The 12039-nt window shown below is 44.3% G+C and overlaps 1 long non-coding RNA gene across 1 annotated transcript; it reads left to right on the top strand.

Annotated features, from left to right (window-relative positions):
* The first annotated feature begins 9807 nt into the window (after nt 1-9807).
* On the top strand, nt 9808-11465 carry LOC144615645 (uncharacterized). The gene is made up of 3 exons (XR_013554019.1): nt 9808-9944; nt 10713-10847; nt 11091-11465. It is a non-coding gene; the product is annotated as an uncharacterized LOC144615645 (long non-coding RNA).
* Nucleotides 11466-12039: the final 574 nt, after the last annotated feature.

The following is a 12039-nucleotide window of genomic DNA, read 5'->3' as shown; positions in this document are numbered from 1 at the left end:
ATCTCCCTAAGCCTGTGTCCTCCTCTGAAATAATACTTGCAAGACTACATGACTTAAGTGTAAACAACTTAGCACAACACCTGGAGCATAGTAAGTATTCAATGACTTGTGACAGTTGCTGTTATAAAAAGAACTGGGGAGTCCAAAGCAAAAGAAATGCAAAATTAAGATGGAGACGTGATTGATTTTGAAGAGGCATGTGGGGGGCGCCTGGGTGGCTCAGTGGGTTAAGCATCGGGCTTCAGCTCAGGTCATGATCTCACTGTTAGTTCAAGCCCCACACCAGGCTCTGTGCTGACAGCTCAGAGGCTGGAGCCTGCTCCGGATTCTGTGTCTCCCTAGCTCCCTGCCCCTCCCCTACTCGTGCTCTGTCTCTCTCTGTCTCTCAAAAATAAATGTTAAAAGAAAAAAAATTAGGGGCGCCTGGGTGGCTCAGTCGGTTAAGCAGCCGACTTCGGCTCAGGTCACGATCTCGCAGTCCGTGAGTTCGAGCCCCGCGTCGGGCTCTGTGCTGACAGCTCAGAGCCTGGAGCCTGTTTCGGATTCTGTGTCTCCCTCTCTCTGACCCTCCCCTGTTCATGTTCTGTCTCTCACTGTCTCAAAAATAAATAAAATGTTAAAAAAAAAAAACATTTAAAAAAGAAAAAAAATTAAAAAAAAAAGAAATTCCCAAAAATTGAAAGCAAAAGAAACAAATGAATCGAATTGTGTATTGAATTAGTCACTTAACTACACAGAGAGGAATTCTTTTTTTTTTTTCTTAAAGATTTTATTTTTAAGTAATTTCTACACCCAGTGTGAGGCCCGAACTCCCAACCCGGGGATCAAGAATCACATGCGCTACTGACTGAGTCAGCCAGGCACCCTGAGGGGAATTGTTTCTAATAATTTTAATATATAGTTAACTGACTGTATCCCTACTATGATACATTCTGAGGCTAAAAACTGTGTATCCATTTGCCAGCACTGCTGTAACATGATGCCACAGACTGGGTGGCTCCCACAAAGGAAATTTATTGTCTCACAGTTGTGGAAGCTGCAAGTCAACGATCAAGGAGTTGGCAAGGGCTGGTTTCTTCTGAGGCCTCTCTCCTTGGCATGGAGATGGCTGTCTTCTCCCCCATCTTCGCATGGTCTCCCTCTGTGCATCTATGCGTTTGAGTTTTACCCCTAGCTAAGGCCCCAGATACCACGAAGCAGAGACAAGCCATACCTGTTTCCCTTTCCAAATTCCTGACCTGTAAAATCCTGAACAAAATTTTTTAAAAAATTTAAGCTGCTGAGTCTGGGGATAATTTGTTATGCAATGATACTAACCAGAACGGAAGTATTTTGTATCCACCCACCTCCAAATGGGGGGGGGGGGGGGGAGGCTGGATCTTACCAAGCCTATAGGTATAATTCCACCTACCAGTCTGCAGGATTAAGGAACATGTAGAGGAACATGACACCACAGAAATACAGTCCAAAAAGTCCCGAATGTAGAAATCTCTGTGGGACAATGATCTGGCTATTTCAACAAAAAAAGTTGCAAGAAGAGGAAAAGAGAAGGGGAATTTGTAGGTAAAAATGCTTAAAAGACAGAGCAACCAGGCGTGGTGTGACATGTGGGCTGTTTGGATACTGACAAACCCAAACAAAAATGTTGTTTATGATACAATTGGGAAAATTTGGATACTAACTGAATATTTGATGGTATTAAAATTGTGGCCCATCTTTTTAAGTTTGATGTTATTGTGGTTATATTTTGTTTAGTTTAAAAGTCTTTATCTCAGAGATAGATGCTGAAGGAAATGGATGAAATGATGTCATGTATGGGGGTTTTGCCAAAATAATCATGCCATGAGTGTTGTGGGAGTTGGGGGGGGGGGGTGAGTGAAAATGGGGGTGGGTGGGAGGGGGGCAAGGGGATAGGGTGTGTAGGGATCTAGATGAAATATGATTGGTCCTGGGCTGGGTGATGAGTGCGTGAGACTTTATTACTGTTTTCTCTAATTTTGTGTGTTTGAAAATGTCACAATAAAAAAGGTGTGGCTTTTTTTAAAAGATTTTATTTTTTTAACGTTTGTTCATTTTTGAGAGACAGAGAGAGATAGGGTGTGAGCTGGGAGAATCTGTAGCAGGCACCAGGCTCTAAGCTGTCAGCATAGAGCCTGACGTGGGGCTTGAACCCATGAACCTCTAGATCATGACCTGAGCCAAAGTCAGATGCTTAACCGACTGAGCCACCCAGGAGCCCTTTAAAGATTTTATTTTTTAAGTAATCTCTACACCCAACATGGGGCTCAAATTCATAGCCCTGAGATCAAGAGTCACATGCTCCACTGACTAAGCCAGCTGGGTGCCTCAAGGATTTTTTTTTTTTTTTTTTTTTTTTTTGAGCAGCAAACTTTATTCTTCAAAATATTTGAAGGTTTAATTCACTTAATAAGCATTTCAGGGGTGCCTGGCTGGTTCAGTCAGGAGAGCATGTGACTCTTGATCTTGGGGTTGTGAGTTTGAGCCCCACGTTGGGCGTGGAGCCTACTTAAACAAACAAACAAAAAACAAATAAGCATTTCATTCAACATTTATTGAGCACTTACGTATGCCAGGCACTGAACTAAACTCTGAGGCCACCAAAATGGATCAGTCAAGATACTGCCTCCTTGAATCTCATGGTCTAGTGGCAAAGAAAACCTGTACACAGGGGCGCCTGGGTGGCTCAATTGGTTAAGTGTCCAACTTCAGCTCAGGTCATGACCTCACGGCTTGTGAGTGCAAGCCCCTTATAGGGCTCTGTCCTGACAGCTCAGAGCCTGGAGCCTGCTTCAGATTCTGTGTCTCCCTCTCTCTGCCCCTCCCCCGCTCACACTGTCTCTCTCTCTCTCTCTCTCTCAAAAATAAACATTGGGAAAAAAAAAAACTGCACACAAATGAAGTATAAGGAGAAAAGCCTGCTATTAGCCGCAGAAAGTAACAAGCTGTCTGTCTAGGACAGTTTTGGGGAAGAGTATATCTTTGTGGAATCCAGTCCCACACAACAATGACTGAGAACTTTACCCAGCATCTACACCCAAGTGTCCAAGAGCCTGACCTAATACAGGTTTGAACTTGTGTGGAAAATATGACCTGAAACTATCTGAAAAAGTCTCTGTGTCCTGGTGGCTACAGCTTTCCCGACATGACCGAGGCGGTCAGCTTCGTGTATCTACTTCAGAGTTGTCTTAGTCAGCTCCCGTCGTCATAACAAAATGCCACAGACAGGGTGGTGTAAACAACAGACATTTATTGCTTCTAGTTCTGGAGGCTGGGAAGTCCAAGATCAAGGTGTCATCCATTTCGGTTCCTGATGACAGCCCTCTTCGTTGCTCGCAGACAGCAGCCACCAGCTGTGTTCTCCCTTGTGGAGAGAGATCGGCCCCCGTGTCTTTCTCTAATCCCACCATGAAGGCCCCTTCCTCAGGGTCTCACTTAAACCTAATCTCCTAAAGGTGGTATCTCCAAATATTATCACACTGGGGGTAGGGCTTCCGTGTGTCTTCAAGATGTGACCCACAGACCCAATGACATCAGAATCCCCTGCTTTTTAAAAAATACTCAAAGCAGGGCACCTGGGTGTCTCAGTTGGTTAAGCATCTGATTCTTTTTTTTTTTTAATCATGAACATTGGTTTTTATTTTTGATGAACTATTCCATAAAACGTTTTTGATTAAACTCATCATAAATTTAAATAGTTGCAAAAGTTCCAACATTTTATCAATACTGACATTTAAAAATGAAAATTTATATACGCTTGTAAATACATCAGATGACATTTGAATTGCCATATGATTTCTTTTTTTAATTTAATTTTTTATTTTTTTTAATTTACATCCAAATTAGTTAGCATATAGTGCAACAATGATTTCAGGAGTAGATTCCTTAATGCCCCTTTCCCATTTAGCCCATCCCCCCTCCCACAACCCCTCCAGTAACCCTCAGTTTGTTCTCCATATTTTTTTTATTTTTTTTTTTCAACGTTTATTTATTTTTGAGACAGAGAGAGACAGAGCATGAATGGGGGAGGGTCAGAGAGAGAGGGAGACACAGAATCTGAAACAGGCTCCAGGCTCTGAGCGGTCAGCACAAAGCCCGACGCGGGGCTCGAACTCACGGACCGCGAGATCGTGACCTGAGCCGAAGTCGGACGTTTAACCGACTGAGCCACCCAGGACCCCTGTTCTCCATATTTATGAGTCTCTTCTGTTTTGTCCCCCTCCCTGTTTTTATATTATTTTTGTTTCCCTTCCCTTATGTTCATCTGTTTTGTCTCTTAAAATCCTCATATGAGTGAAGTCATATGATTTTTGTCCTTCTCTGACTGACTCATTTCACTTAGCATAATACCCTCCAGTTCCATCCACGTAGTTGCAAATGGCCAGATTTCATTCTTTTGGATTGCCGAGTAATACTTCATTGTATATATATATATACCACATCTTCTTTATCCATTCATCCATCAAGGGACATTTGGGCTCTTTCCATACTTTGGCTCTTGTTGATAGTGCTGTTATAAACATGGGGGTGCATGTGTCCCTTCGAAACAGCACACCTGTATCCCTTGGATAAATGCCTAGTAGTGCAATTGCTGAGTCGTAGGGTAGTTCTATTTTTAGTTTTTTGAGGAACCTCCATACTGTTTTCCAGAGTGGCTGCACCAGCTTGCATTCCTAAAGCATCCGATTCTTGATTTCACCTTAGGTTATGATCTCACAGTTCATGGGTTTGAGCCCCTCATCGGGCTCAGCACTGGCAGTGAGGAGCCTGCCTCAGATTCTCTTTCTCCCTCACTCTCTCCGCCACCACCCATCCCCCCAGCTTGCACATGCTCGCTCCCTCTCTCTCAAAATAAATAAACTTAAAAAAAATTTTTTTAAATACTCAATATCAAAAACTTTGCCCCAGATTCAATAGGGCCAAGTTGGGCCCTGGCATCTATTTTTTTTTTTAATTTTTTTTTAACGTTTATTTATTTTTGAGACAGAGAGAGACAGAGCATGAACACGGGAGGGTCAGAGAGAGAGGCAGACACAGAATCTGAAACAGGCTCCAGGCTCTGAGCGGTCAGCACAGAGCCCGATGCGGGGCTCGAACTCACTGACTGTGAGATCGTGACCTGAGCCGAAGTCGGCCGCTTAACCGACTGAGCCACCCAGGCGCCCCCCCTGGCATCTATTTTAATAGCTTCCTGATCATTTTCTTGGACCTCCTTGATGAGCCACTGCTGAAAACTGGCCAGGCTATTAGGGGCACCCATGCCTGGGGAAGGAGCAACTTAAACATTAAATTTCCTAAGGTCAGTATTTCCATGCCCCAATTTATTTTTATTTTTAATTAAAATTTTCTTCATTAAGTTTTAAATTTTAATTCTAGTATAGTTAATTCTAGTAGAGTTCTATTAGCTTCAAGTGTACAATACAGTGATGCAACAGTTCTATACATGAGTCAGTGCTCATCATGATATGTGTACTCTTAAGCCCCTTCACCTATTTCACCCAACTTCCCCACCTCCATGCCCCAATTTCTATTTTCTAGTTTTTTTTTAAATGTATTTATTTTGAGAGAGACAGAAAATGCGAGAGACAGCAGGGGAGGGGCAGAGAGAGAGGGGGAGAGAGGATCCCAAGCAGGCTCTGCATTGCCAGTGCAGAGCTCAAACTCACAAACCCTGAGATCATGACCTGAGCCAAAATTCAGAGTCAGATGCTTAACCAACTGAGTCACCCAGGCACCCCTATTTTCTAGTTTTGATTTTAGATGTATCTTACATTTTTTTTTGCTTTCATAGTTCAAGGACTGATGACCAACAAACCTCCTGACGCTGGGTCCTAGCACCCAACCTTCTCTCCTGGGCAGATACTAATTTTTCCATGTGTCATAATCACCCACATCTGAATATGCTCACTGTTTTGTACTCATCTGAGTTAATCCAATTTAGGCTTATGTTGTTTTCTTTGGCTGAAGACTTTGGAAGGCAGCATGAAGTTTGGGGATTTTTCTTTTCTTTCCAGAAGGAGAAAACTCTTCGTCAACAGAGGCCTTCAGTATTTTAATTCCTGGTCTTTCAACTTTATTTAACATCTTTGCACCCACTCAAGAAAAAGGAAATTTTCGGGGCGCCTGGGTGGCGCAGTCGGTTAAGCGTCCGACTTCAGCCAGGTCACGATCTCGCGGTCCGTGAGTTCGAGCCCCGCGTCAGGCTCTGGGCTGATGGCCCGGAGCCTGGAGCCTGTTTCCGATTCTGTGTCTCCCTCTCTCTCTGCCCCTCCCCCGTTCATGCTCTGTCTCTCTCTGTCCCAAAAAATAAATAAAAAACGTTGAAAAAAAAATTAAAAAAAAAAAAAAAGAAAAAGGAAATTTTCTAGACTGTTTCAAGGAATTACACACATGATTTATTAGAATGTAAATTTGTCCTAAAACTGTGACCTTGCTTTAGTTCACTGAAATGTGCAGTGGATTTCACAGGATTCATTTCTATTTTTTTTTATGTTTATTTTTGAGAGAGAGAGAGAGAGAGAGAACAAAGCCGGGGAGGGGCAGAGTGAGAGGGATACACAGAATCCAAAGCAGGCTCCAGGCTCTGAGCTGTCAGCACAGAGCCTGATGCGGGGCTTGAACTCATGGACCACGAGATCATGACCCGAGCCGAAGTCAGATGCTTAACCGACTGAGCCCCCCAGGTGCCCCGGGATTCATTTCTAAAACACTTTTAGGTCTTGGAATGGGTTTCAAGCTGATTTTTAGGTTTGTTGCAATTTTTGCTCCTTCCCTCTCATCTTGCCATTGCCTGCCTGTGTGTGGCTTCCCTGCTTCAAATCACCAGCCTAAAATGAGTGTCTTGTCCTCTGTGTGCCAGGCACATTGAATGACAGCATAAAAGGCAAAAGCACATTCCCTACCTTTAGGATTAAAATGCAGATGGGGAGATAAGGCGATCACAAGAGATTATAAAACAGTATAAAGCAGTATATATAGGAATGACCGTGTTCCAAGCTGTGCCCTTATTAGTCTGCCGGTTTCATTGACTAGCTAGACTGAGCGGTTAGTTTTCTTCAGCCCTCTCTGACCGAGCATGTGAGCTATCAGAGAAAGCAATCTGGCACTTTCTCAGGGGGGCTGTGAAATCACCTGAGCTATGTATGAACCTGCAGGAAAAAGAAGGGAGCAGTCATGGCCTTTTTGTCGCCAGAACTTGTGCACAAAGCTTAGGCGTCACTGGAATACTTTACTGAGAGGGAATCTGACTTCCAAGCAATGATTGGAAAAAGCCACAGCCAGGGCCACTCTGCACCCTCCTCCCCTTCTCTCTCACCTCGATCATGGCTGTTATGTCAGCTGGGTCACTCTTTCCCTTCCAGCTCAAGTCCACTCATCTGGGAGTACCTTTCCCCAGTGGGCCAGCCTTCAGTGACCTCCACACTGTAAAGTCTTCAGTGAGCTTTGTCACTAATGTGGGCCCTTAAAACACATCATGTACTGCCCAAAACATCCTTAGCTCTCATGTACATTTATTTATTTATTTATTTATTTATTTATTTATTTATTTTAACTTTTTTTTAACCTTTATTTATTTTTGAGACAGAGAGAGACAGAGCATGAATGGGGGAGGGTCAGAGAGAGAGAGGGAGACACAGAATCTGAAACAGGCTCCAGGCTCTGAGCTGTCAGCACAGAGCCCAACGTGGGGCTCGAACTCACAGACCGTGAGATCGTGACCTGAGCCGACGTCAGATGCTTAACTGACTGAGCCACCCAGGCGCCCCGATTCATGTACATTTATTTTTAAGCAACATTTAATAATGCCCGGGGCGCCTGGGTGGCTCAGTTAGTTAAGCATCAGACGTCGGCTCAGGTCATGATCTCATGGTTCATGAGTTTGAGCCCTGTGTCAGGATCTGTGCTGACAGCTCAGAGCCTGGAGCCTGCTTCAGATTCTGTGTCTCCCTCTCTCTCTGCCCCTTCTCTGCTCATGTTCTGTCTGTCTGTCCGTCTCTCTCTCACAAATAAATAAACATTAAAAAAATTTTAAGCACCATTTAAAAATTCCCAAAGTCTGAGAAAGCAAAACCATACCCCAAGGCCCAGAGAGAGTCTGAGAACTGGCCAATTCATCTTCTCTTTGTTTTATTTTTATTTTTTTTAAGTTTATTTATTTATTTTGAGAAAGAGAGAGAGAGAGAGCGCATGCAAGCAGGGGAGGGGTGTAGAGAGAGAATCCCAAGCAGGCTCCAAACTGTCAGCCAGGAGCCCGATTCAGGGCTCGAACTCACAAACAGGTCAGATCATGACTTGAGTGGAAACCAAGAGTCTGACACTTAACTGACTGAGCCACCCAAGAGCCCCTTCTCTTTGTTTTAAAAAGCTAGCTTGTCATACCATTTCAAAGTGCTGGCTTTCATTCTTGGCATTTTCTGGCTTAAAACCCTCCAAATGCACAGCACTGCAAGACAGCACTTCTGGATCCTTGGTCCTGGACTTAGACTCCGATGCTATGACCCCCACCCCCCAACCCTCTGCCTCCACCAAAGTGCACATTTGACGCTGTACCCCCTGTGTCTTGCTCTTATTCAACCAAGACATAGAAATAAAATAAAATGCCTGTTTGGGGTGGCTGGGTGGCTCAGTCAGTTGGATGCCCAACTCTGAATCTCGTTGGTTTCGGCTCAGCTCATGATCTCGTGGTTCGTGGGTTCAAGCCCGGGTCAGGCTGTGTGCTGACAGCGCGGAGCCTGCTTGGGATTCTCTCTCTCTCTCTCTCTCTCTCTCTCTCTCTCTCAAAAATAAATAAATAAACACTTTTTTAAAAAATGCCTGTCTGATACTCACTTGATTCCCCTTGGGAAGACAGCTGCGAGTGGTAAGGGAGGAACTTTCCCAAGAGACACATCTTAAAGGTGCAGCGGGACTCCAGGAAATTTGCCTCCTGGCCTTCCAGACTGTTGAATGCGCTCTTGTGCCTCCTCCACTAAAAGCCTCTTGGGAATTCTTTGAATTGTAAGTCAAATTTACATAGAATCCAGAATGTCTACATGCTTGGTGTTGCTAAAATCCAGGCTTTCTGTCTTTCTTACTGCATAGATGCTTTTCCCACCGAATTCACTAAGCTGAGCAGTGTGACCAATATCCCTTGGAAGTGAATGCTTCGTCTGGTTATCTTGTTGTCATGACAACATCTAAGCTTATTTCACCTTTATAAAAATGAGTCAGAAGCACATGTTTTATGACTCCATTTATATGAAGTGTCTGGAATATGTAAATGTGGACAGAAGACAGAAAGTAGATTAGTGATTGGCTAGGGTCTGGGGAGTTTGGGGTGGGGAAATTAGAGTGGTTTTTTATGGATATGGTGTTTCTTTGGGGAGTGATCAAATGCTCTAAAATTGTTTGTGGTGATGGTTACACAACTCTATGAATATACTAAAAACCATTGAGTCATACATTTTAAATGTGTGAATTGTATACAATGTGGATTTTATCTCAATAAAGAGACTACTTTTAAATGCACAGGCAACACTGAGCTGGGTGTGTACTTGAATTTGTTCCAGTGAAGGAGACAAACCACCTTCTGTCACTAAAGGAGAAGAGTCTAGGCTCTTATCCTGTCTACCCTTACTGTATACACAGTTTCTATTTGGGGCCTTTTTATAGTTGTATTACAGTTAGTGAGCAACAGTTAAGTCAAAAACCACAAAGGCCTTGGTTACAGCTTACCCTTGTTTTTGATCAACAATGACATGACTGATGTCACTATGGCTCAACTCAACCACAAACATGGATTCAGGAAGTTCTGGAGATGTGCTGGGGGCTAGTGGAGATGACCAGCTGGAGATTTGGCTCCTTGGAGAGACAGTGGTTGGCTAGACCTGAGCTCCACAGGAAGGTGTTGGCACAGGCTGGAAAAAATGTCTTCTCCTGACCTGGAGGTGGAATGTTACTATGGAAGGAATCCTGAGGGAAAAAAGAGTTCTCTTGCTTGGCCTGGACATACAGACTGGGGATTCTTGAGAAGAGCTCATTTTGAGCCCAGCATTTCTCTAACTAACTTCCAGCCCAGCACCCCTCTTCCACTTCACTGCCCCATCCCTGATCCCCAAGGGAAACCATACCAGATTGGGAGGATGGCGATGCTGGTGGGGGAGGGAGGGACATCTGTAATGAAGTGACTGTAGAGCACGAGAACATGAGACAATTCTCCCATAACTTAGTAACAAGGCCTTCTGTTGGTTACATTTTATGTGTCAATTTGGAGAGGCCACAGTGCCCAGAGAGTTGGTTAAGTCTTTTCTGGATGTTTCTATGAGGGTGTTTTTGGATCAGATTTACATTAAATCAGTGGGCTGTGAATAAAGCAGATTGCCTTCCATAATGTGGGTGGGCCTCATCCAAGCAGTTGAAGGCCTGAATAGAACAAAAGGCTGACCCTCCTCTGAGTAAGAGGGAATTCTGCCAGGAGACTGCCTTCATTTGCAACACTGGCTCTTCCTGGCTTGCTGGCAGAACCTTTACACTCCAACTGCAACTGTTTCCTGACTCTCCAACCTGCCAGCTTCCCGCTTCAGATTTTGGACTTGCCAAGCCGCCACAGTGGCATGAGCATACTCCTGAAAATAGATTTCTTTATATATATGTATACCCTATTCTGTTTTCTGGAGAGCCTTGACTAATATAGGCCCATATTTCTCTGGCTTCAGGAGGGACACTTGGAACAAAAAGGAAATATTGCTCTGATCTCACCAAAAGGAGACTGAAAGACCGCCAACCAGGGACAGGAGCTTCCTGAGTAGGAGCTGAGGCCTCTGTGCGGTAATTTAGTGAGAGCATAGCCGGTGAGAGAACCATGTGAAAAACACGTGAGTCTCCAGCTAGAAAAGGGGATTAGGAGACCCGTGTCTGTAGATGTACCCATGGCTTATGGAGCTTGGAGAAACGTGGGCTTACTAACATCCTAAAGCAAGCCCTGCCTGCCAAGTCTTCATATAGAAAGTGCTTCTTCTAGGGACGGTCAGTCCCAGGTTGGCTCTTCAGGCTTGGACAGGGTTGCTTCAAATTTCTGTTCTTTGTGGACATAGGTCATCAACTTCTGGTTGGGCAAAGACAACAAGAGACATGTCCAAGTTCAGCCTCAGGAACCACCTTGGATGGCAGAAGCTGGCCCTTGAAGCTTCCCTAACAAATAACAGCAATTCTCGAGAGTCCTCATACACACAAGATAATGCTTTAGCAGTCAACAGGGGCTCTCAACTCTGAAATAAATGACGTCCACTTGGTCACTCTTCCTACAAACTATACACTTCTTTGAAACATACAGACACATCCATACTCTGAAACAAGACTCATGCTGGTAAAAAAAGAAAAAAAAAAGGAGAAAGGGGCTTGATATTTAGGACAAAGGGGTGGGAGCTCCCTGTGAACGACATTACACAAGAGAAGGTATGGAGGAGGAAATGGGGCAGCAGAGAGCAAGGCAAAGACCGAGGCCAAGTGAAACAGGAACATCAGCCAGGAAGCACATGGCTCGGTCTTGGAGACATTTCCTTCAAGTTCCCTCTTGCCCAAAAGCCTCACCAGTGTTGGGATGGCGAGTGCTGTCACCTCTGAGCATTGGATACATGCATTGTCCACACTGCTCCTTTGGCACATGGCATGGTTTTCTGGAATCATAAGCATTTCTGTTCAACGGTCCTGACTCTTCAGTTAAATGCAAAGGCAGACTTTGTCTTTCTTTTTAGGAGTGGTATGTTCTTAGTTTAAGAACAGGTTCTAGGGGTGCCTGGGTGGCTCAGTCGGTTGAGCGTCCGACTCCAGCTCAGGTCATGATCTCGCAGTCTGTGAGTTCGAGCCCCACGTCAGGCTCTGTGCTGACAGCTCAGAGCCTGGAGCCTGCTTCCGATTCTGTCTCTCTCTCTCTCTCTCTCTCTCTTTCTGCTCCTCCCCCGCTCACACTGTCTCTCTCTCCTTCGAAAATAAATAAACATTAAAAAAAAAAAAAAAAAAAGAACAGGTTCTAACTTGGGGCAC

The sequence above is a fragment of the Panthera onca genome, chromosome A2 (assembly GCF_046562875.1).
Source record: "Panthera onca isolate mPanOnc1 chromosome A2, mPanOnc1 haplotype 2, whole genome shotgun sequence".
Lineage (NCBI taxonomy): Eukaryota > Metazoa > Chordata > Mammalia > Carnivora > Felidae > Panthera > Panthera onca.
This window is presented reverse-complemented; position numbering and strand designations above follow the sequence as displayed.